The 21,445-nt window shown below is 38.0% G+C and overlaps 1 pseudogene; it reads right to left on the bottom strand.

Annotated features, from left to right (window-relative positions):
* Positions 1 to 13,740, bottom strand: part of LOC113610265 (mitochondrial carrier homolog 1-like) — an 84,280-nt pseudogene extending 70,540 nt beyond the window's left edge.
* Between the last annotated feature and the right edge of the window lie 7,705 nt (positions 13,741 to 21,445).

Raw genomic sequence — 21,445 nt, forward strand, 5'->3', positions numbered from 1 at the left:
TAGCACCAGATGGAGAGATATACGATATTCTTGGATTGGAAGAGTCAATATTGTGAAAATGACTATACTACCCAAAGCAATCTACAGATTCAATGCAATCCCTATCAAATTACCAATGGCATTTTTTACAGAACTAGAAGAAAAAATTTTAAAGTTTGTATAGAGAAAAGACCCCAAATAGCCAAAGCAGTCTTGAGGGAAAAAAACGGAGCTAGAGGAATCAGACTCCCTGACTTCAGACTATACTACAGACCTAAAGTAATCAAGACAATATGGTACTGGCACAAAAACAGAAATATAGATCAATGGAACAAGATAGAAAGCCCAGAGATAAACCCATCCACCTATGGTCAACTAATCTATGACAAAGGAGGCAAGGATATACAGTGGAGAAAAGACAGTCTCTTTAATAAGTGGTGCTGGGAAAAGTGGACAGCTACATGTAAAACATTGAAATTAGAACTCCGTAACACCATACACAAAAATAAACTCAAAATGGATTAGAGACCTGAATATAAGACTGGACACTATAAAACTCTTAGAGGAATACATAGGAAAATCACTCTTTGACATAAATCACAGCAAGATCTTTTTTGATCCACCTCCTAGAGTAATGGAAATAAAACCAAAAATAAACAAATGGGACCTAATGAAACTTAAAAGGTTTTGCATAGCAAAGGAAACCATAAACAAGACACAAACACAACCCTCAGATTGGGAGAAAATATTTGGAAACGAATCATTGGACAAAGGAGTAACGTCCAAAATATATAAACAGCTTATGAGCTCAATATTAAAAAAACAAACAACCCAATCCAAAAATGGGAAGAAGACCTAAATAGACATTTCTCCAAAGAAGACATACAGATGGCCAAGAAGCACATGAAAATGTCCTCAACATCACTAATTATTAGAGAAATGCAAATCAAAACTACAATGAGGTATCACCTCACATCAGTTAGAATGGGCATCCTGAAAACTCTACAAAGAACAAATGCTGGAGAGGGTGTGGATAAAAGGGAACCCTCTTGCAGTGTTGGTGGGAATGTAAATTGATACAGCCACTATGGAGAACAGTATGGAGGTTCCTTAAAGAACTAAAAATAGAATTACCATATGACCTAGCAATCTCACTACTGGGCATATACCCAGAGAAAACCGTAATTCAAAAAGACACATGCACCCTAATGTTTATTGCAGCACTACTTACAATAGCCAGGTCATGGAAGCAGCCTAAATTCCCATCGACAGATGAATGGATAAAGAAACTGTGATACATATATACAATGGAATATTACTCAGCCATAAAAAGGGACAAAATTGGGTCATTTGAAGAGACGTGGATGCATCTAGAGACTGTCATACAGAGTGAAGTAAGTCAGTAAGAGAAAAACAAATATCATATATTAATGCATATATGTGGAACCTAGAAAATGGTATAGATGAACTGGTTTGCAGAGCAGAAATTGAGACACAGAAGTAGGGAAAAAAACATATGAACACCAAGGGGGGAAAGCAGTTGGGGCTGTGTTTGGTGGTGTGATGAATTGAGAGATTGGGATTGACATGTATACACTGATGTGTATAAAATGGATGACTAATAAGAAAAAATAAATAAAAAAAAAAAAAAAATAAGGGTAAGGGGTGGAATCAAGATGGCCATGTGAGAAGGTGCCGAGTTAGTGTCTACCCACAACTAGGGCACCTACTGGTCACTGGTGGGGGACTCTGACACCCAAGGAGATGGGAGGAACCCCCAAGCAAACTGGTAGGACATGGTGGGACTGAGGGTGGAGAAGTGGTGGCTGTACAGGATTGGTACCCCTGAGGCCAGGGAGATTAGGAGAGGCAGGTGGGAGGGGCCCTCTGGGAGGAGCAGGAGAGCAGTAGAGGGTGATTACCCCACCCACTTGCACCCAGGGAGCCTGCTGTGCTCCCAGGCCAGTATGCTCCTCTCCAAAGCCTCTTCTAGGCTACATGAGTCCCGGGCGCATAAGAAGGAAGCTGGGGAGATCAGGAGTGGCAAGTGGGAGGGGCACTCCAGGAGGAGTGGGAGAGGAGCAGAGGGCATTTGCCCCCCCACTGGGACTTGGGGAGCCTGCTGAGCTCCCCAGTTGGTCTGCCCTCCAAGGTCGTCCTCCCCTACCTTCCCACTCCCCCACCCCCCCAGCTGCCACATTGGTCCTGGGGACATAGGAAGGAGGCTGAGGGGAGAACAGGAGAGGCAGGTGGGAGGGGCCCTCCAGGACTGTAGGAGCAGGAGAGGAGAGCCCCATCCCCTTGAGCCCAGGGAGCATGCTGGGCTCCCAGGTGATGTCCCCCACCCTCTGAGACCAGGGGTGGGCGGCACACCTGGGCCCCTTCTGTTCAGTTGTGCCTAAGCCTCACCCACCACAGCCCCCAGGGCCTTTTCCAGGCCATGGGTCCTAAGCATAGACCCCGCCGACCACATAAGCCTCACCCTTGCTTATGCCCCACTCTCCACAGCCAAGGCCTTCACCTCCCCTTTTTTTTTTTTCCTTTTCCCTCCTCTTTTTTACTATTGTACTGTTATACCTTCTGGTTTTTGTTTCACCTATATTTTAATTTATATATTCTTTCTAACATATCTGTTAGTTTCCTAGTCTAATTTTATTTTTTACTTTGTTATTGTTCTCTCTTTTTTTGGCACTCCACGCAGCTTGTGGCATCTTGGTTCACGATCCAGGGTTAGGGCCGGAACTCCTGCAGTGGGAGCTCCAAGTCTGAACCACTGGACTAACAGAGAACCTCAGACCCCAGGGAATATTCATTGGAGTGAGGTCTCACGGAGTTCCTCATCTCAGAACCAAGACCCAGCTCTACCCAATAGCCTACAAACTCCAGTGTTGGAAACCTCAGGCCAAACAACTAGTAAGACAGAAACATAATCCGACTCATTAAAAAAATAAAAATGAGGTGTCAAAAAAATATTTCACAGATGAAGGAGCAAGGTAAAAACCTACAAGACCAAATAAATGAGGAGGAAGTAGGCAATCTATCAGAAAAAGAATTCAGAGTAATGATAGTAATGATGATCCAGAATCTTGGAAATAGAATGGAGGCACGGGCTGAGAAAATACAAGAATTGTTTAGCAAAATTCTAGAAGAACTAAAGAACAAACAAACAGAGATGAACAACACAATAACTGAAATGAAAAATACACTAGAAGGAATCAGTAACAGAATAACTGAGGCAGAAGAACGAATAACCGAGCTGGAAGTCAAAATGGTGGAAATAACTGCCAAGGAGCAGAATAAAGAAAAAGAATGAAAAGAATTATAGACAATCTCAGAGATCTCTGGGACAACACTAAACACACCAATATTCGAATTATAGGAGTCCCAGAAAAAAAAGAGAAAAAGAAAGGGTCTGAGAAAATATTTGAAGGGATTCTAGGCAAAAACTTCCCTAACATGGGAAAGGAAATAGTCACCCAAGTCCAGGAAGTGCAGAAGAGTCCCATACAGGATAAAGCCTAGGAAAAACACACCAAGACATTATTAATCAAATTAATAAAAATTAAATTCAAAGAAAAAATGTTAAAAGCAGCAAAGGAAAAACAAAAAATAACATACAAAGGAATCCCCATAATGTTATCACCTATTATTTCAGCAAAATTCTGCAGGCCAGAATGGAGTGGCAGAATATACTTCAAGCAATGAAAGAGAAAAACCTACAACTAAGGTTACTCTACCCAGCAAGGATCTCATTCAGATTCAATGGAGAAATCAAAACCTTTTCAGACAAGCAAAAGCTAAGAGAATTCAGTACCACCAAAACAGCTTTACAACAAATGCTAAAGAAACTTCTCTAGGCGGGAAACACAAGAGAAGAAAAAGACCCACAAAAACAAACCCAAAACAATTATGAAAATGGTAATAGGGACATACATATTGATAATAACCTTGAATGTAAATGGATTAAATGCCCCAACCAAAAGCCACAAACTGGCTGAATGGATACAAAAATAAGACCCATATGTATGCTATCTACAAGAGACCCACTTCAGACCTAGGCACACATACAGACTGAAAGTGAAGGGATGGAAAAAGATATTCCATGCAAATGGAAAGCAAAAGAAAGCTGCAGTAGCAATACTCATATCAGATAAAATAGACTTTAAAATAAAGACTGGTAAAAGAGATAAGGAGGGACACTACATAATGATATAGGGATCAATCCAAGAAGAAGATATAACAATTATAAATGTTTATGCAGCCAACATAGGAGCACCTCAATACATAAGGCAAACGCTAACAACCATGAAAGGAGAAATCAACAGTTACACAATAATAGTAGATGACTTTTAACATCCCACTTACACCAATGGACAGATCATCCAAACAGAAAATAAATAAGGAAGCTCAAGCTTTAAATGACACAATAGACCAGATAGATTTAATTGATATTTAGAGAACATTCCACCTGAAGGTGGCAGAATACACTTTATTCTCAAGTTTACATGGGACTTTCTCTAGGATAGAACACATCTTGGGTCACAAATGAAGCCTTGGAAAATATAAGAAAATGGAAATCACATCAAGCATCTTTTCTGACTACAAGGCTATGATATTGGAAATCAATTACAGAAAAAAACTGTAAAAACCACAAATACATGGAGGCCAAACAGTGTGCTACTAAATAACCAAGAGATCACTGAAGAAATCAAAGAAGAAATTAAAAAATACATAGAAACAAATGACAACAAAAACACAACAAGCCAAAACCTATGGGATGCAGCAAAAACACTTCTAAGAGGGAAATTTGTAGCAATTCCACCTCACCTCAAGAAACAACTCAAATAAACAATCTAACCCTACACTTAAAACAGCTAGAGAAAGAAGAACAAAGAAAACCCAAAGTCAGTAGAAGGAAAGAAACCATAAATATTAGAGCAGAAATAAATGAAATAGAAATGAAGGAAACAGTAGCAAAGATTAATAAAACTAAAAGCTGGTTCTTTGAGAAGATAAACAAAACTGATAAACCCTTAGCCAGACTCATCAAGAAAAAAATAGAGAGGACGCAAATCAATAAAATTAGAAATGAAAAAGGAGAAATCAAAATTGACACCTCAGAAATACAAAGGATTATAAGAGACTACTACAAACAACTATATGTCAATAAAATGGACAACCGTGAAGAAATGGACACACTCTTGGAAAGGTACAATTTTCCAAGACTGAACCAGGAAGACGTAGAAAATATAAACAGACCTATCACAAGTAATGAAATTGAAACCATAATTAAAAATCTTCCAACAAACAAAAGTCCAGGGCCAGATGGCTTCCCAGGCAAATTCTATCAAACATTTAGAGAAGAGCTCACACCTATTTTTCTCAAACTCTTCCAAAAATATTGCAGAGGGAGAAACACTCCCAAATTCATTCTACGAAGCCACTATCACCCTGATACCAAAACCAGAAAAATATATCACAAAAAAGAAAATTATAGACCAATATCACTGATGAACATAGATGCAAAAATCCTGAACAAAATACTAGCAAACAGAATCCAACAACACATTAAAAGGATCATACACTATGATCAAGTTGGATTATTCCCAGGAATGCTAGGATTCTTCAATATATGCAAATCAATGAACCCCATTAACAAATTAAGGAATAAAAAGCATATGGTCATCTCAATAGATGCAGGAAAAGCTTTTGACAGTATTTAACACCCATTTATGATAAAAACTCTCCAGAAAATGGGCATAGAGGGAACCAATCTCAACATAATAAATGACGTATATGACAAACTCACAGCTAACATCATACTCAATGGTGAAAAACTGAAAGCATTTCCACTAAGATCAGGAAGAAGACAAGGATGTCCACTCTCACCACTCTTATTCAACATAATTTTGGACGTCCTAGCCACGGAAATCAGAGAAGAAAAAGAAATAAAAGGAATACAAATTGGAAAAGAAGAAGTAAAAGTGTCACAGTTGCCGATGACATAATATTGTACATAGAAAATCCTAAAGATGCCACCAGAAAACTACTAGAACTAATCAATGAATTTGGTCAAATTGCAGGGTACAAAATTAATGCACAGAAGTTTCTGGTATTCCTATACGCCAACCACGAAAGATCAGAAAGAGAAATTAAGGAAATAATCCCACTTACCATTGTAACAAAAAGAATAAAATACCTAGGAATAAACCTGCCTAAGGAGGCAAAAGACTTCTACTCAAAAACTATAAAACACTGATGAAAGAAATCAAAGATGACATAAACAGATGGAGAAATATACCATGTTCTTGGATTGGAAGAATCAATGTTGTGAAAATGACTATACTACCCAAAACAATCTACAGATTCATTGCAATCCCTATCAAACCACCAATGGCATTCTTCACAGAATTAGAAGCAAAAATTTTACAATTTTTATGGAAACACAAAAGAACCCAAGTAGCCAAAGCAATCTTGAGAAAGAAAAACAGAGCTGGAAGAATCAGGCTTCCTGACTTCAAACTATACCACAAAGCTATAGTAATGAAGACAGTATAGTACTGGCAGAAAAACAGAAATATATATCAATTGTACAGTATAGAATGCCCAGAGATAAACCCATGCACATATTGTCACCTAATTTATGACAAAAGAGGCAAGAATATACAATGGAGAAAAGACAGTCTCTTCAGTAAGTGGTGCTGGGAAAACTGGACAGCTACATGTGAAAGAATGAAATTAGAACACTCCCTAACACCACACACAAAAATAAACTCAAAATGGATTAAAGAACTAAATGTAAGACCGGACAATATAAAACTCTTAGAGGAAAACATAGGGAAAACACTCTTAGACATAAACCACAGGAAGTTCTTTTTTGACCCACCTCCTAGAGTAATGGAAATAAAACCAAAGATAAACAAATGGGACTTAATTAAACTTAAAAGCTTTTGCACAGCAAAGGGAACCATAAACAAGATAAAAAGACAGCCCTCAGAATGGGAGAAAATATTTGCAAATGAAACAACAGACAAAGGATAAATCTCCAAAATATACAAACAGCTCATGCAGGTCAATATCAAAAAAAAAACAACAATCCAATTAAAAAATGGGTGGAAGACCTAAATAGACATTTCACCAAGGAAGATATACAGAGGGCCAAGAGGCTCATGAAAAGATTCTCAACATCACTAATTATTAGAGAAATGCAAATGAAAACTACAATGAGGTATCACCTCTTGCTGGTCAGAATGGCCATTATCAAAAAATCTGGAAATAATAAATGCTGGAAAGGATGTGGTGAAAAGGGAACCCTCCTGCACTGTTGGTAGGAATGTAAATTGATATAATAACCACTATGGAAAACAGTATGGAGATTCCTTAAAAAACTAAAGATAGTTTTAGTTTAGTTTTTATTTCCCAGCAATCCCACTACTAAGCATATACCCTGAGAAAAACATAATTCAAAAAGAGACATGTACCACAGTATTCATTTCAGCAGTATTTACAATAGCCAGGGCATGGAAGCAACCTAAGTGTCCATCAACAGCTGAATGGATAAAGATGATGTGGCACATATATACAATGGAATATTACTCAGCCATAAAAGAAACAAAATTGAGTTATTTGTAGTGAGGTGGATGGACCTAGTGTTTGTCATACAGAGTGAAGTAAGTCAGAAAGAGAAAAACAAATACTATATGCTAATGCATATATATGGAATCTATAAAACAAATTGTACTGATGAACCTAGTTGCAGGGCAGAAATAAAGACATAGACATAGAGAATGGACTTGAGGACACGAGGTGGAAGGGGGAAGCTGGGGCGAAGTGAGAGTAGCATTGACATATACACACTATCGAATGTAAAATAGCTAGTGGGAAGCAGCAGCATAGCACAGGGAGATCAGCTCAGTGATTTGTGATGACCTAGAGGGGTGGGATAGGGAGGATGGGAGGGAGGCTGGAGAGGGGTCGGATATGAGGGCATATGTATGCATATGGCTGATACACTTTGGTGTACAACAGAAACTAACACAGTATTGTGAAGCAATTATATTCCAGTAAAGGTCTATTAAGAAAAAATAAAGGTAACACTTTGCTTCAGCTGTTTTGCATCCCAGGTTTCCAGGAATAGACCTCAATCAATCAATAGATCTCAATTTCAAATATTCTCTCCCATTCTCTGTGTATGTATATTCTTCTTGATTAGAACATATACCCCTGTTTTTTCAGTGAAGGTAACTACCATATATGCTGTATAATCTAAATATTTCTACATCTTAGTTCTCTCTTAGAGCCCACACTTTTAGCAGGATTTGTCATTTCATTGGTTTCGATGAGAAATAGCATGGAATAGTGCAGGGTTTCCTAAAGTGAGCTTACCAAGACACTGTTTCCCAAAATATTAATGAGAGTGTTATGCAGAATGCATTATGTGACCATTTAAGAAACATTGGGCTGAATAAAATTAAATCCATTTTTCCTTGCATAAATTCCCAGAACTGTTGATATGACATTGTGAATCTCCAAAAAGAAGAGATTATTTCAGTGTTTCTCAAATGTTTATGTGGAACTTCCTTTTTATAATCCCACAAAAATTCTGTTCCTCCAGTTATCTATTGCTTTACAATGCACAAAACCCTAATGTAGATCAATTTATGACTGTCTCTCACAGTGTGTGCCTGACTGGATTGGGTTCTTGCTTGGGGTCTCTTGTGCAGTTGCAATCAGAAGAGTCTGGGCTTCTGATTACCTCAGGATTACCTGAAGATTCAACTAGCCTGGGCATTTATATGATTGGCAGTTGTTAGTGGCTGCTGGCTGGGAGCTCAACCGTGATTGTCAACAAGAGTGCTTACCCACATCCTGGCTGCATGCCTATGGGTTCTCATTGGGATTTAGTGAGGGAGTGTTCTCACAGGGGGCATCTGATGAGTGACCATCCCCAAGAGACCAGGGAGGAAGCTCCAAAACTTCTAATATTCTAGGCTTAGAAGTCTCAGAACATCACTTCTGCCACAGTTTCTTGGTTCAGCAAGGTTCAAGACCAACCCAGATCCAAAGGAGAAGGGGATTAGGCTCTACCTCTTTTCTTAAAATTTTTTAAAAATTGAAGTATAGTTGATCTACAATGTTGTGTTAGTTTCAGGTATACAGCAAAGTGATTCAGTTATATATATATATATATATATATATATATATATATATATAAATAAATTCTTTTTCAGATTCTTTTCACTCATAGGTTATTACAAAATATTGAATTTAGTTCCCTGTGCTATACAGTAGGTCCTTGTTGTTTACCTATTTTATATATAGTAGTGTGTATCTGTTAACCCCAAATTTCTAATTTATCCTTCCCCCCTTTTGCCTTTGGTAACTGTAAGTTTGTTTTCTCTGTCTGTGGGTCTATTTCTGTTTTGTACATAAGTTCATTTGTATCATTTTTCTTAGATTCCACATATAAGCAATATCATACGATATTTGTCTTTGTCTGGCTTACTTCACTTAGTATGGTAATCTTTAGATCCATCTATGTTACTGCAAAAAAACATTATTTCATTCTTTTTTATGACTGAGTAATATTCCATTGTATAAATATACCACATCTTTTTTAAAAAATAAATTTATTTTATTTTTATTTTTGGCTTTGTTGGGTCTTCGTTGCTGTGCACAGGCTTTCTCTAGTTGTGGCGAGTGGGGGCTACTCTTTGTTGTGATGTGCAGGCTTCTCATTGTGGTGGCTTCTCTTGTTGAGGAGCATGGGGTCTAGGCATGCAGGCTTCAGTAGTTGTGGCTTGCAGGCTCAGTAGTTGTGGCACACGGGCTTAGTTGCTCCGCGGCATGTGGGATCTTCCCAGACCAGGGCTTGAACCCGTGTCCCCTGCATTGGCAGGGGGATTCTTAACCACTGTGCCACCAGGGACATCCACCACATCTTCTTTATCCATTCGTCTGTTGATGGACATTTAGGTTACTTCCATGTCTTGGCTATTGTAAATGGACATTGGTGTGTGTGTGTCTTTTTGAATTATAGTTTTCTCTGGATATATGCCCAGGAATGGGATTGCTGTATCATATGGTAATTCTATTTATAGTTTTTTTGAGGAAACCCATAATATTTTCCATAGTGGCTGTCCCAATTTACATTCCCATCAACAGTGTAGGAGGGTTCCCTTTTCTCCACACCTTCTCCAGCATTTGTTATTTGTAGACTTTTTGATGATGGGCATTCTGAGGTGACATCTCACTGTTGTTTTGATTTGCATTTCTCTAATAATTAGCGATGCTGAGCATCTTTGCATGTGCCTTTTGGCCATCGGTATATCTTTGGAGAAATTAGACTCTACCTCTTGATGGAGACACCTGAGCATGGAGGAAGGGAAGGGGTGAATGGTGGGCATCTTCCAGATGTTTCAGCATCTCATGGACACTGACATTCTAGAAAACAGTTTGGGTGGTGATGAATCTAAGTGTGTGGGGGCAGGGTGGTAGAGGGAAGCCCACCCACCAGAGAGTATTCTGTCACTGACAGTGTTTCAAACTGCTGGTGTATGGTGATAATAAAAAGCATACCAAGTTTTAGGGAGTTTTACTATTGTTTTAAAATTCTCTACAAATAGGGTTGCCAGGTGAAATACAGGATGCCCAATTAAATTTGAATTTCAGATAAACATCAAAAAATTTTTAGCATAGGTAGGTCCCAAATATTGCATGTGGGCATGCTTATACAAAAAAATGGTTATTTATCTTAAATTCAAATTTAATTGGGTGTCCTATAATATTTTTGCTAAAGCTGGCAGCACTTATCTACAGATAATGTCCTCCTTTAGTGCCAGTATTATCACTGGACTCCTCCTTCTGCCCTCCCACTTGCTCCCTGCTTCCCATATTGCTACACCATTGAGCCATTGAGTTTGGAAAAAAAATTGATGTAACGAAGTTTTAGGTTTTAGAGCCAGAGAGATCTGATTTCAGATCCTGACTCTGCCATGTACCAGCCTTGTAACTGTAAGTCATTTATTCTCAGTGAGCCTCAGTCTCATCACCTGTTGGGACTGGTCATAACTGGCAGGATTGCTAGGCGCTTAGGTGAGATGATGTGTGTATGTAACTCAGTGATTGGGGCATAACAGGTATGGAACCAAATGTAGTCCTGCCTCCTGTTCTCCCAGATAAAGCAGAGCAAGAGGAAAATGCCCTGTGCTTTGCAGATGCTGTTTATTTGCTGACGAATGTCAACAGGCAGGAATCTAGGTGAGGTTTTTGTTTCTTTGTTTTAATTCTTGCAAAAGAATGAGGTAGTAAATGAGGTATCATCTTGGGAGTTGCAAGATTGGTTTAGTCCATGCTGGGGAAGAGAAATTTTAAATGATGATGACTGTGCTGTCAACACTGTAACTGGCCCGTATAATAGACCTCTATTATATAATCCTTCTGAATTGCCACTAATGATCTTTTAATTTTGAGTTTATTTGCTTTCATATTCACAGTTTTATGAGGATTGTTACCTAAAAGCTGTCAATTATAGCATAATTGACTGTAGGAGTCAATTTCATAATTGTTATTCTGATTAACCCACCAAGACAAATTTGAGGACATGTTAAATCTGAATTAATGCCATGAAAACAGTTTTCTTGGGTGAACCTTGATCATTCAGGGAAATATTTTGTGAACATATACTCTGCCAAATACTGTGGAATTCTTTCTGAAGGAGACGTGGTAAGCTCCATTTTTACATGTAGGGAAATTTGAGGCTCAAATTGGCCTCAAGACTTGTTGACAGTCGCTAAGCTAAGAGAGGTAGATGTGGCCCTGCCTGCTCACCCATTGTCACTAGGCTCACCTTGTGGTGGAGTGCGATGGTCCTTTCTCAGTGCTGGTACCAGCTGACCTGCTAGCAGTGGTCTGCAGTGTCAACCACAGGCCACCTGCTTGAGAGACCCTGTTCTGTCTTCAACAGTGTTAATGGCCTTTCCTTTATTTGTCTTAGAGGCTTGTCCTCCTTAATTAGATAATTCTGGTTTGCAATTCCGAAAGACCACACCTGGAAACATCTCTCCTACCCCCCCACCACCACCCCTTTATTTTCATCACATGCACAACTCAACTCCTATCATAGTTCTCCTGGTGTCGCACATCTTTCCTCTGCCCACCTCACAACTGTACCTTTATTTTTATTAGTGTACTTATTTTTTCATAGCTTCGTGTTTGTTTTTACTCACCAGGAGATCCTTAGTGCTTTGTACCTGGTAAGCATATAATGTAGAGTTGAGGACTGAAAGAATAAGTGACTGAATGAACCCAGATAGTGTTACCTAAAACCTATTTTTTTCACTTCCTATTCTCCCAAAAGACTTCATTTTGCACATGAGGGGACTGAAATTCAGAGAGGTTAGAGTTTCTCCAAAGTCACACAGCACTCAGAAGCTGGGTCTAGGACTTTGCTCTCTCAAAGGCTGGGACTCCCCCTCTTTCTGTAGATTTGATCCCAGCTCACCTGTATGGCAGAACATGGTCACAGGAATGCTGGTTTTTCTTTGCTGGTGATGAATGGAAAGAAGGTCTTGAAGAATTGAATCAGCCTATGTTGGTTCTACAATCATCTCTGCCCTTTGGATTTAGTCAGAATCCAAGGTGTGTATTTATATTGATTCCTCTGTACTTTTCTGTTTTTTCTTCTGTTTCTACAATGACTCAGCATTTTTCATCATTTTTTCCTCTTCAGTTTATCTAAAAAATAGCCCTTTAACAATAAAATATTATAGTTTATTCAAATATAATAGACTTCTTAGAGATTCCACATGCCTAAGATTTGAAGCCCTATGTTGAAATGCCAAAAATATTAGTGAAATCCTATATAGCTAATAGCTTTTCTAAAATTCCACAAAAGGAGTCCTCTCTTTCCATGCTACAGCCTGCATGTCTGCTGTGGTGGTGGTATGGTGAGTGGTACCTTTTATATTGACTGACAGAATAAATAGAGTCTAAAGCCAAAATAACCCACAGCAGATGACTGAATGCATGTTAAACTTAGCTAAGGGTAAAGGCACCTGTCATTTTAAAACTTTCATTTCACTTCCTCTGTTTTCAGTGGCGGGGGTTGTGGTAGGGTAGTGTGGGTTGCCAAAGCAAGCAAGAGAGAGAGGAAAAACATAGGATACATGAGAGATGGTAGGGAAAAGTCAAACAGTATTTCCATTCTACTACGAATTTATAGAATTCTTGACTGATGGAGCTAAGAGAACTCTTAAAAACGCTCACCTTCCTCCCTTATTTTATAGATTAAACATTGCAAAGTCCAGAGAGGTTATATGACTTATCTAGGCTCAGACAGTTATTTAATAGAGGAGTCTTTGATGTCCATTCATCTTTAAGGGTCAGCTCACTCTTTACCTTCAATGTGAAGACTTCTGTGAGCCTCCCAGGTAAGGCGTGTCCCCACCCCCAGCACTGCGGTGGCATTCCTTTCTATACCTGCGGTGTTGTGGGTACCTTCCTTTCCACTTGTCTCCCTCAGCCTTTGAGCTCCATGAGTTCCAGTATTACACTCTCCATGGATCAAGGAGCAGAGAGGGAAGAGGGTGATTTGCCTGTTTGCTACTGTGGAGGAGACTCACTTCCCTTTTTCTTAATCCAGGCCTGTTTGCCCATCACTATGTAGGAATTTCCCAGATAGCTCCTTTGTCGTCCCTCAGGAGTTTCCTTTTTGCTGATTTCTAAGATCCAGTCTGCTTCAATGGCTCTCAGACCTGGCATCGTTTCCTGGTCCGTTACTCAAGAACTGATTTATCCAAGGCAGGTTATTTAGTCTTTTTGAGGATTGGCTTTCTCTCTTCTGTGAAGTGGGTATATAAACAGCTATATTTCAAGATCCTCATTCAGACTCTAAGGTAGGAGAAAGACAGCCCCTAATAGTTCTGGCCTTGCCTTTTGTCATTTTTCTGTTGGCTCTGGATGGGATGAGGCTGAACTGGTATGGCAGTGAGCGGAACAGTCACTTCTGGAAGGACTTGGTGAGTGATTTCAGTTGTTATGTTGTTATGATTGTTGTTATTTTTCTTCTGATCCTTAAAATTTTTAAATCTTTTGTTCATTTTATGTTATCTAGAATTTTCTGTTAATAAGATAGATTACATTGATTGATTTTTCAATGTTGAACCAACCTTGCATACCTGGAGTAAATCCCACTTGGTTGTGGTATAGAATTCTTTTCATGTATTTTTTAAATCATTTGCTGATATTTGTAAGGAAATTTACATCTATGTTCATTAATCATTTAGCTATTAGTCATTTTTTTCTTATAATATCTTTATCTTGTTTCAGTTTTAGGGTAATTTTGGCCTCATAGAATTAATTAGGATGTATTTCTTCTGTTTCTGTTTTTTGGAAGAGAATGCAGAGAATTAGTGTAATTTCTTTTTTAAGTGTTTGGTAGAATTTACCAGTGAAACTATTTAAGCCTGATGCTTTCTTTTTTATGGAAGGCTATTGAATATTGATTCAATTTTTAAAAAATTACATACAGGGCTATTCAGCTTTTTTTTTCTCCTTATGTGAGTTTAGTCATTTGTGTCTTTTAAGAGTTCATCTGATTTATCTAAATTGTCAAATTTGTGGACATAGAGTTGCTTGTAGTAAGGATTCCTCTGTTACCATTTTAATATCTATGAGATCCATAGTGATGATATTTCTTTCACTTTGACATTGGCAATTTGTGTCCTCTCTTTCATTCTTGGTTAGCCTGGCTAGAGGTGACTTTGGGTGGTGTTTCTATGTAGACTTTTGGTGCCATCTTAACCAGAAGACTTTGTTACACACTTTTTTTCATTCAGTCTTTACAACAGTTTTAATGGTCAGATATTCTTATTAGTATTTTACAGGTGAAGAAAACAGGGAGCCAAACCTTTTTCAGTAAGAAGGGAGAACAATATTATAGGTATTATAGGGACCCTTCTGTGCCTTAAAGTAGTCCTTGATTGTCTTCCAACCTAATCTCTTCTCGTAGGAATGGAGACCTATGCTGCATTGGCTCCATAATCCTAGAGAAGGAGATTGTTTGATGGAAATGAAACAGAATGGCTTAATGTTGGCAGAGCATTGCCTTTCAATTCCATTGAAATTAAAATGGCAGGATGACCCTAGTTTTATTACTCTTAAGTAATTTTTAATTAAGGGTTGATTCCATGCACAGCTGGTTGCATCATACAGACATGCTCTATGTTCTCTTTTGGTCCTGCTTCCTAGGGAGAGCAAGGGGAGATTTCCTTGTTCTGCAGTGTGACCACAGTGAGGTAAAAGACATTTTGGTTCTTGGTTTTGATTCCTTGGGTAAATTACATGTATAGCACCCTACTGGGAGGACATTTTCCTGTCACTTGCTGAAGAGAAAAGCCCAGATAAGTATGTGAACCTTGTTTGACATTTATAAGCAAGCTGGACAATTTCAAGAAATGAACTAGATAATAAAGACAGTTCCATAAAAGGTGGCTGACTGATAGTTTAGCCAAAATATGATGCCTGGTGGTTTATGGCAATTTTCTCTAACAGGAGTAGATATTGAATTTATTTAAAAAGTGGCTCGAGAGTCCTCCTTATGCTTCTAAGGCATTGACACTTTTTGGAAAGCACATACTAGAAGAAAAAATAATTCAGGCCATAAAATGAGGATATTGTATGTGTGTGTGTGCATGCTAAAGGGAGGGGCCTTAGTTCAGTGTGCTATTGACTTCATACAGACAGGTTGATAGACTGCATTTTATGACTGTGTAGACTGCAGACTCATTGCCAATGCAGACTTTGTTAATGGAAAGAAAAAGACAGTGATTTAAGGAAATTTATTTGATTTCAATAAGCGGCTCATGCACAATTCCCTCTATGATATTTTAAGCAAATATGCCATTAAAGATTTGCATCCCATTCTCAGCACAACTTCTTTCATTCCTCTTTTTAAATTAAGTTATAGAATAGCAAAATCTCATCACCAACTTTAAAATTCTCTCAGGCATTTTAACTACAAAGTCAGAACAAGTTTGCCTGCTACTTCAATGGGCTGCTAGCACAATGAGAGGGAAGAGGATGTGCTCATTCCAATAAACATAGGAAAGAATGAGGATATGTTTTCATACTGTTTCTGCCACAAATTAACTGTGCAGCCTCTGCAAATAATGTGTATTCTTGAACTCTAAGTCTTTATTTTTTAAGTGGAGATTAAAATACCTGTTAAATTTATATCAGAGAGTTGAAATGGACATAAAGTGAGATAGTGTATATGGAAAATAGTCCCTTATGATTCTGCAAGTCTCTCTGGCCCAGTTTGCATGGATGTAGCATATTTTGCGAGTATAAATTTTGTTTCTAAAACTTTCTGGAAATCCTATGTGGGTAGATGTAGGCAAATTGTTGACACAGCATTAAGTTCTATGAATACAATTACTTTGTCTTTATCTGTTGAGTTTCCTACATTTGAGCACATAGAACTGAGACATAAAAATATGCTAGTGTATGTGTTTGTGTGTGCGTGTGTGTGTGTACACAGAGGTGAGGTATGATTCAGTGTCTTCTTCAAAACACTCAATGCCCCAAATAAAAGCACTCTAGTAAAGATAGCTTAACTTTAGAAGACAGTAAAAAACAGATGATACCTTAGAATATTGTCGTATCTCACTGTGTTTCTGTTTGCAAGTAGCCAGATCACTGTTTTTGTCTTTTTTTAAAAAAAATCATTCCACCAAGCTGCACCTTTTAATTGGAGTGTTTATTCCATTTACATTTAATGAAATTACTATAAGAGGTAAGACTTACATTTTCCATTTTGCTATTTATTTTCTATATGCCTTGTCTTTTTTGTTGTTCTGCCTTTCCTCTTTTACTACCTTCTTTTGTGTTAGATTTTTCTAATGTATGACTTTAATTTGCTTGTCATTTATTTTATTATATATATTTATTATTTTCCTACTGATTAACCTAGAAATTATGATTAACGTACTAATTTACACAATCTAGTCAGATTAATACAAATTTAACCTCAAAACCTTTTAAAATTTTTGAAAATTAAAAAAAATTTAAAAACTTTTTGTCAGACCTGGCTCTTTGGTGAGGCTAATGGAGGACTCTGGGAGGGCTCACGTCAAGGAGTACTTCGCAGAACTTCTGCTGCCAGTGTCCTTGTCCCCACGGTCAGCCGCAGCCACCCCCCACCTCTGCAGGAGACCCTCCAACACTAGCAGTGGTGTGGCTGACAGGGTCTTGGAGCTCCAGCGGGGTGTCAGGGCTTTGCCTCTGAGGGGGAGAGCCGAGTTCAGGACATTGATCAACCAGAGACCTCCTGGCTCCATGTAAGAACAAATGGTGAAAGCTCTCCCAGAGATCTCCATCTCAATGCTTAGACCCAGCTCCACTCAATGACTAGCAAGCTACAGTGCTGGACACCCTATGCCAAACAACTAGCAAGACAGGAACACAACCCCACCCATTAGCAGAGAGGCTGCCTAAAATCATAATAAGGCCACAGACATCCCAAAACACACCACCAGATGTGGTCCTGCCCACGAGAAAGACAAGAGCCAGCCCCATACATCGGAACACAGGCACCAGTCCCCTCCACCAGGAAGCCTACACAACCCACTGAACCAAATTTAGCCACTGGGGTCAGACACCAAAAACAACGGGAACTGTGAACCTACAGCCTGTGAAAAGGAGACCCCAAACAGAGTAAGATAAGCAAAATGAGAAGAAAGAGAAACACACAACAGATGAAGGAGCAAGGTAAAAACCCATCAGACCAAACAAATGAAGAGGAAATAGTCAGTCTACCTGAAAAAGAATTCAGAGTAATGATAGTAAAGATGATGCAAAATCTTGGAAATAGAATGGAAAAAATACAAGAAAGGTTTAACAAGGACCTAGAAGAACTAAAGAGCAAACAAACAATGATGAACAACACAATAAATGAAATTAAAAATTGTCTAGAAGGAATCAATAGCAGAATAACTGAGGCAGAAGAATGGATAAGTGACCTGGAAGATAAAATAGTGGAAATAACTACCGCAGAACAGAATAAAGAAAAAGGAATGAAAAGAATTGAAGACAGTCTCAGAGACCGCTGGGACAACATTAAACACACCAACATTCGAATTATAGGGGTCCCAGAAGAAGAAGAGAAAAGGAAAAGGACTGAGAAAATATTTGAAGAGATTATAGTTGAAAATGTCCCTAATATGAGAAAGGAAATAGTCAATCAAGTCCAGGAAGAGCAGAAAGTCCCATACAGGATAAATCCAAGGAGAAACACGCCAAGAGACATATTACTCAAACTATCAAAAATTAAATACAAAGAAAAATTATTAAAAGCAGCAAGAGAAAAACAAATAACATACAAGGGAATCTCCATAATGTCAACAGCTGATCTTTCACCGGAAACTCTGCAAGCCAGAAGGGAGTGACAGGACATATTTAAAGTGATGAAAGGGAAAAACCTTCAACCAAGATCACTCTACCAAGCAAGGATCTCATTCAGATTTGACGGAGAAATTAAAACCTTTACAGAAAAACAAAAGCAAAGAGAATTTAGCACCACCCAAACAGCTTTACAACAATTGCTAATTTCCTCTAGACAGGAAACACAATAAAAGGAAAAGACTACAAGAACAAACCCCAAACAATTAAGAAAATGGTAATAGGAACATACATTTTGATAACTACCTTAAATGTAAATGGAGTCAATGCTCCAATCAAAAGACATAGACTGGCTGAATGGATACAAAATGAAGACCCGTATATATGCTGTCTACAAGAGACCCACTTCAGGGACACATACAGACTGAAAGTGAGGGGATGGAAAAAGATGTTCTATGGAATTGGAAATCAAAAGAAAGCTGGAATAGCAATTCTCATAATAGACAAAATAGACTTAAAATAAAGACTATTACAAGAGACCAAGAAGGACACTATATAACGATCAAGGGATCAATCCAAGAAGAAGATATAACAATTGTAAATATTTATGCACCCAACATAGGAGCACCTCAGTACATAGGGCAGATGCTAACAGCCTTAAAAGGGGAAATCGACAGTAACACAATCATAGTAGCGGACTTTAACACCCCACTTTCACCAATGGACAGATAATCCAAAATGAAAATAAATAAGGAAATACAAGCTTTAAGTGATACATTAAACAAGATGGATTTAATTGATATTTATAGGACATTCCATCCAAAAACAACAGAATACACTTTCTTCTCAAGTGCTCAGGGAACATTCTCCTGGATAGACCATATCTTGGGTCACAAATCAAGCCTTTGTGTAAATTTGTGTAATTGTGTAATTTGTGTAAATTTAAGAAAATTGAAATTGTATCAAGTATCTTTTCTGACCACAACACTATGAGAGTAGATATCAATTACAAGAAAAAATCTGTAAAAAATACAAACACATGGAGGTTAAACAATACACTACTTAATAACCAAGAGATCAGTGAAGAAATCAAAGAGGAAATCAAGAAATACCTAGAAACAAATGACAACACATGATGACCCAAAACCTATGGGATGCAGCAAAAGCTGTTCTAAGAGGGACGTTTATAACAGCACAATTCTACCTCAGGAAACAAGAAACATCTCAAATAAACAACCTAACCTTACAGCTAAAGCAATTAGAGGAAGAAGAACAAAAAAACACCAAAGTTAGCAGAAGGAAAGAAATCATAAAGATCAGATCAGAAATAAATGAAAAAGAAATGAAGAAAACAATGGCAAAGATCAATAAAACTAAAAGCTGGTTCTTTGAGAAGATAAATAAAATTGATGAACCATTAGCCAGACTCATCAGGAAAAAAAGGGAGAAGACTCAAATCAATAGAATTTGAAATGAAAAAGGAGAAATAACAACTACAAGCAAATGTATGCCAATAAAATGGACAACCTGGGAGAAATGGACACATTCTTAGAAAAGCACAACCTTTCAAGACTGAACCAGGATGAAATCGAAAATATAAACAGACCAATCACCAGCACTGAAATTGAGATTGTGAGTAAAACTCTTTCAACAAACAAAAGCCCAGGACCAAATGGCTTCCCAGGCGATATCTATCAAATATTTAGAGAAGAGCTCACACCTATACTTCTCAAACTCTTCAAAAATATAGCAGAGGGAGGAACACTCCCAAACTCATTCTACGAGGCCACCATCATCCTGATACCAAAACCAGACAAAGATGTCACAAAGAAAGAAAACTACAGGCCAATATCACTGATGAACATAGATGCAAAAATCCTCAACAAAATACTAGCAAACAGAATCCAATAGCACATTAAAAGGATCATACACCATGATCAAGTGGGGTTTATCCCAGGAATGCAAGGATTCTTCAATATGCCCAAATCAATCAATGTGATACATCATATTAACAAATTGAAGAACAAAAAACATATGATCATAATAGATGGAGAAAAACCTTTCGACTAAATTCAATGCCCATTTATGATAAAAATCCTCCAGAAAGTAGGCATAGACGGAACTTACCTCAACATAATAAAGACCATATATGACAGACCCACAGCCAACATTGTTCTCAATGGTGAAAAACTGAAATCATTTCCTCTAAGATCAGGAACAAGGCAAGGTTGTCGACTCTCACCACTGTTATTCAACATAGTTTTGGAAGTTTTAGCCACAGCAATCGGAGAAGAAAAAGAAATAAAAGGAATCCAAATCAGAAAAGAAGAAGTAAAGCTGTCACTGTTTGCAGATGACATGATACTATACATAGAGAATCCTAAAGATGCTACCAGAAAACTACTAGAGCTAACTAATGAATTTGGTAAAGTAGCAGGATACAAAATTAGCACAGATATCTCTTGCATTCCTATACACTAATGATGAAAAATCTGAAAGTGAAATTAAGAAAACACTCCCATTTACCATTGCAACAACAACAAAAATACCTAGGAATAAACCTACCTAAGGAGACAAAAAACCATATGCAGAAAACTATGACACTGATGAAGGAAATTAAAGATGATACAAACAGATGGAGAGATATACCATGTTCTTGGATTGGAAGAATCAACATTGTGAAAATGACTATACTACCCAAAGCAATCTACCAGTTAAGTGCAATCCCTATCAAACTACCACTGGCATTTTTCACAGAACTAGAACAAAAAATTTCACAATTTGTATGGAAACACAAAAGACCCCAGTAGCCAAAGCAATCTTGAGAACGAAAAACGGAGCTGGAGGAATCAGGCTCCCTGACTTCAGAATATACTATGAAGCTACAGTAATGAAGACAGTATGGTACTGGCATAAAAACAGAAATTTAGATCAATGTAATAGGATAGAAAGCCCAGAGATAAACCCAAGCACATATGCTCACCTTATTTTTGATAAAGGGGGCAAGAATATACAGTGGAGAAAAGACAGCCTCTTTAATAAGTGGTGCTGGGAAAACTGGACAGCT

Source organism: Aethalodelphis obliquidens, unplaced genomic scaffold (genome assembly GCF_003676395.1).
Source record: "Aethalodelphis obliquidens isolate GAN/ISIS:26980383/991018 unplaced genomic scaffold, ASM367639v1 scaffold62, whole genome shotgun sequence".
NCBI lineage: Eukaryota > Metazoa > Chordata > Mammalia > Artiodactyla > Delphinidae > Aethalodelphis > Aethalodelphis obliquidens.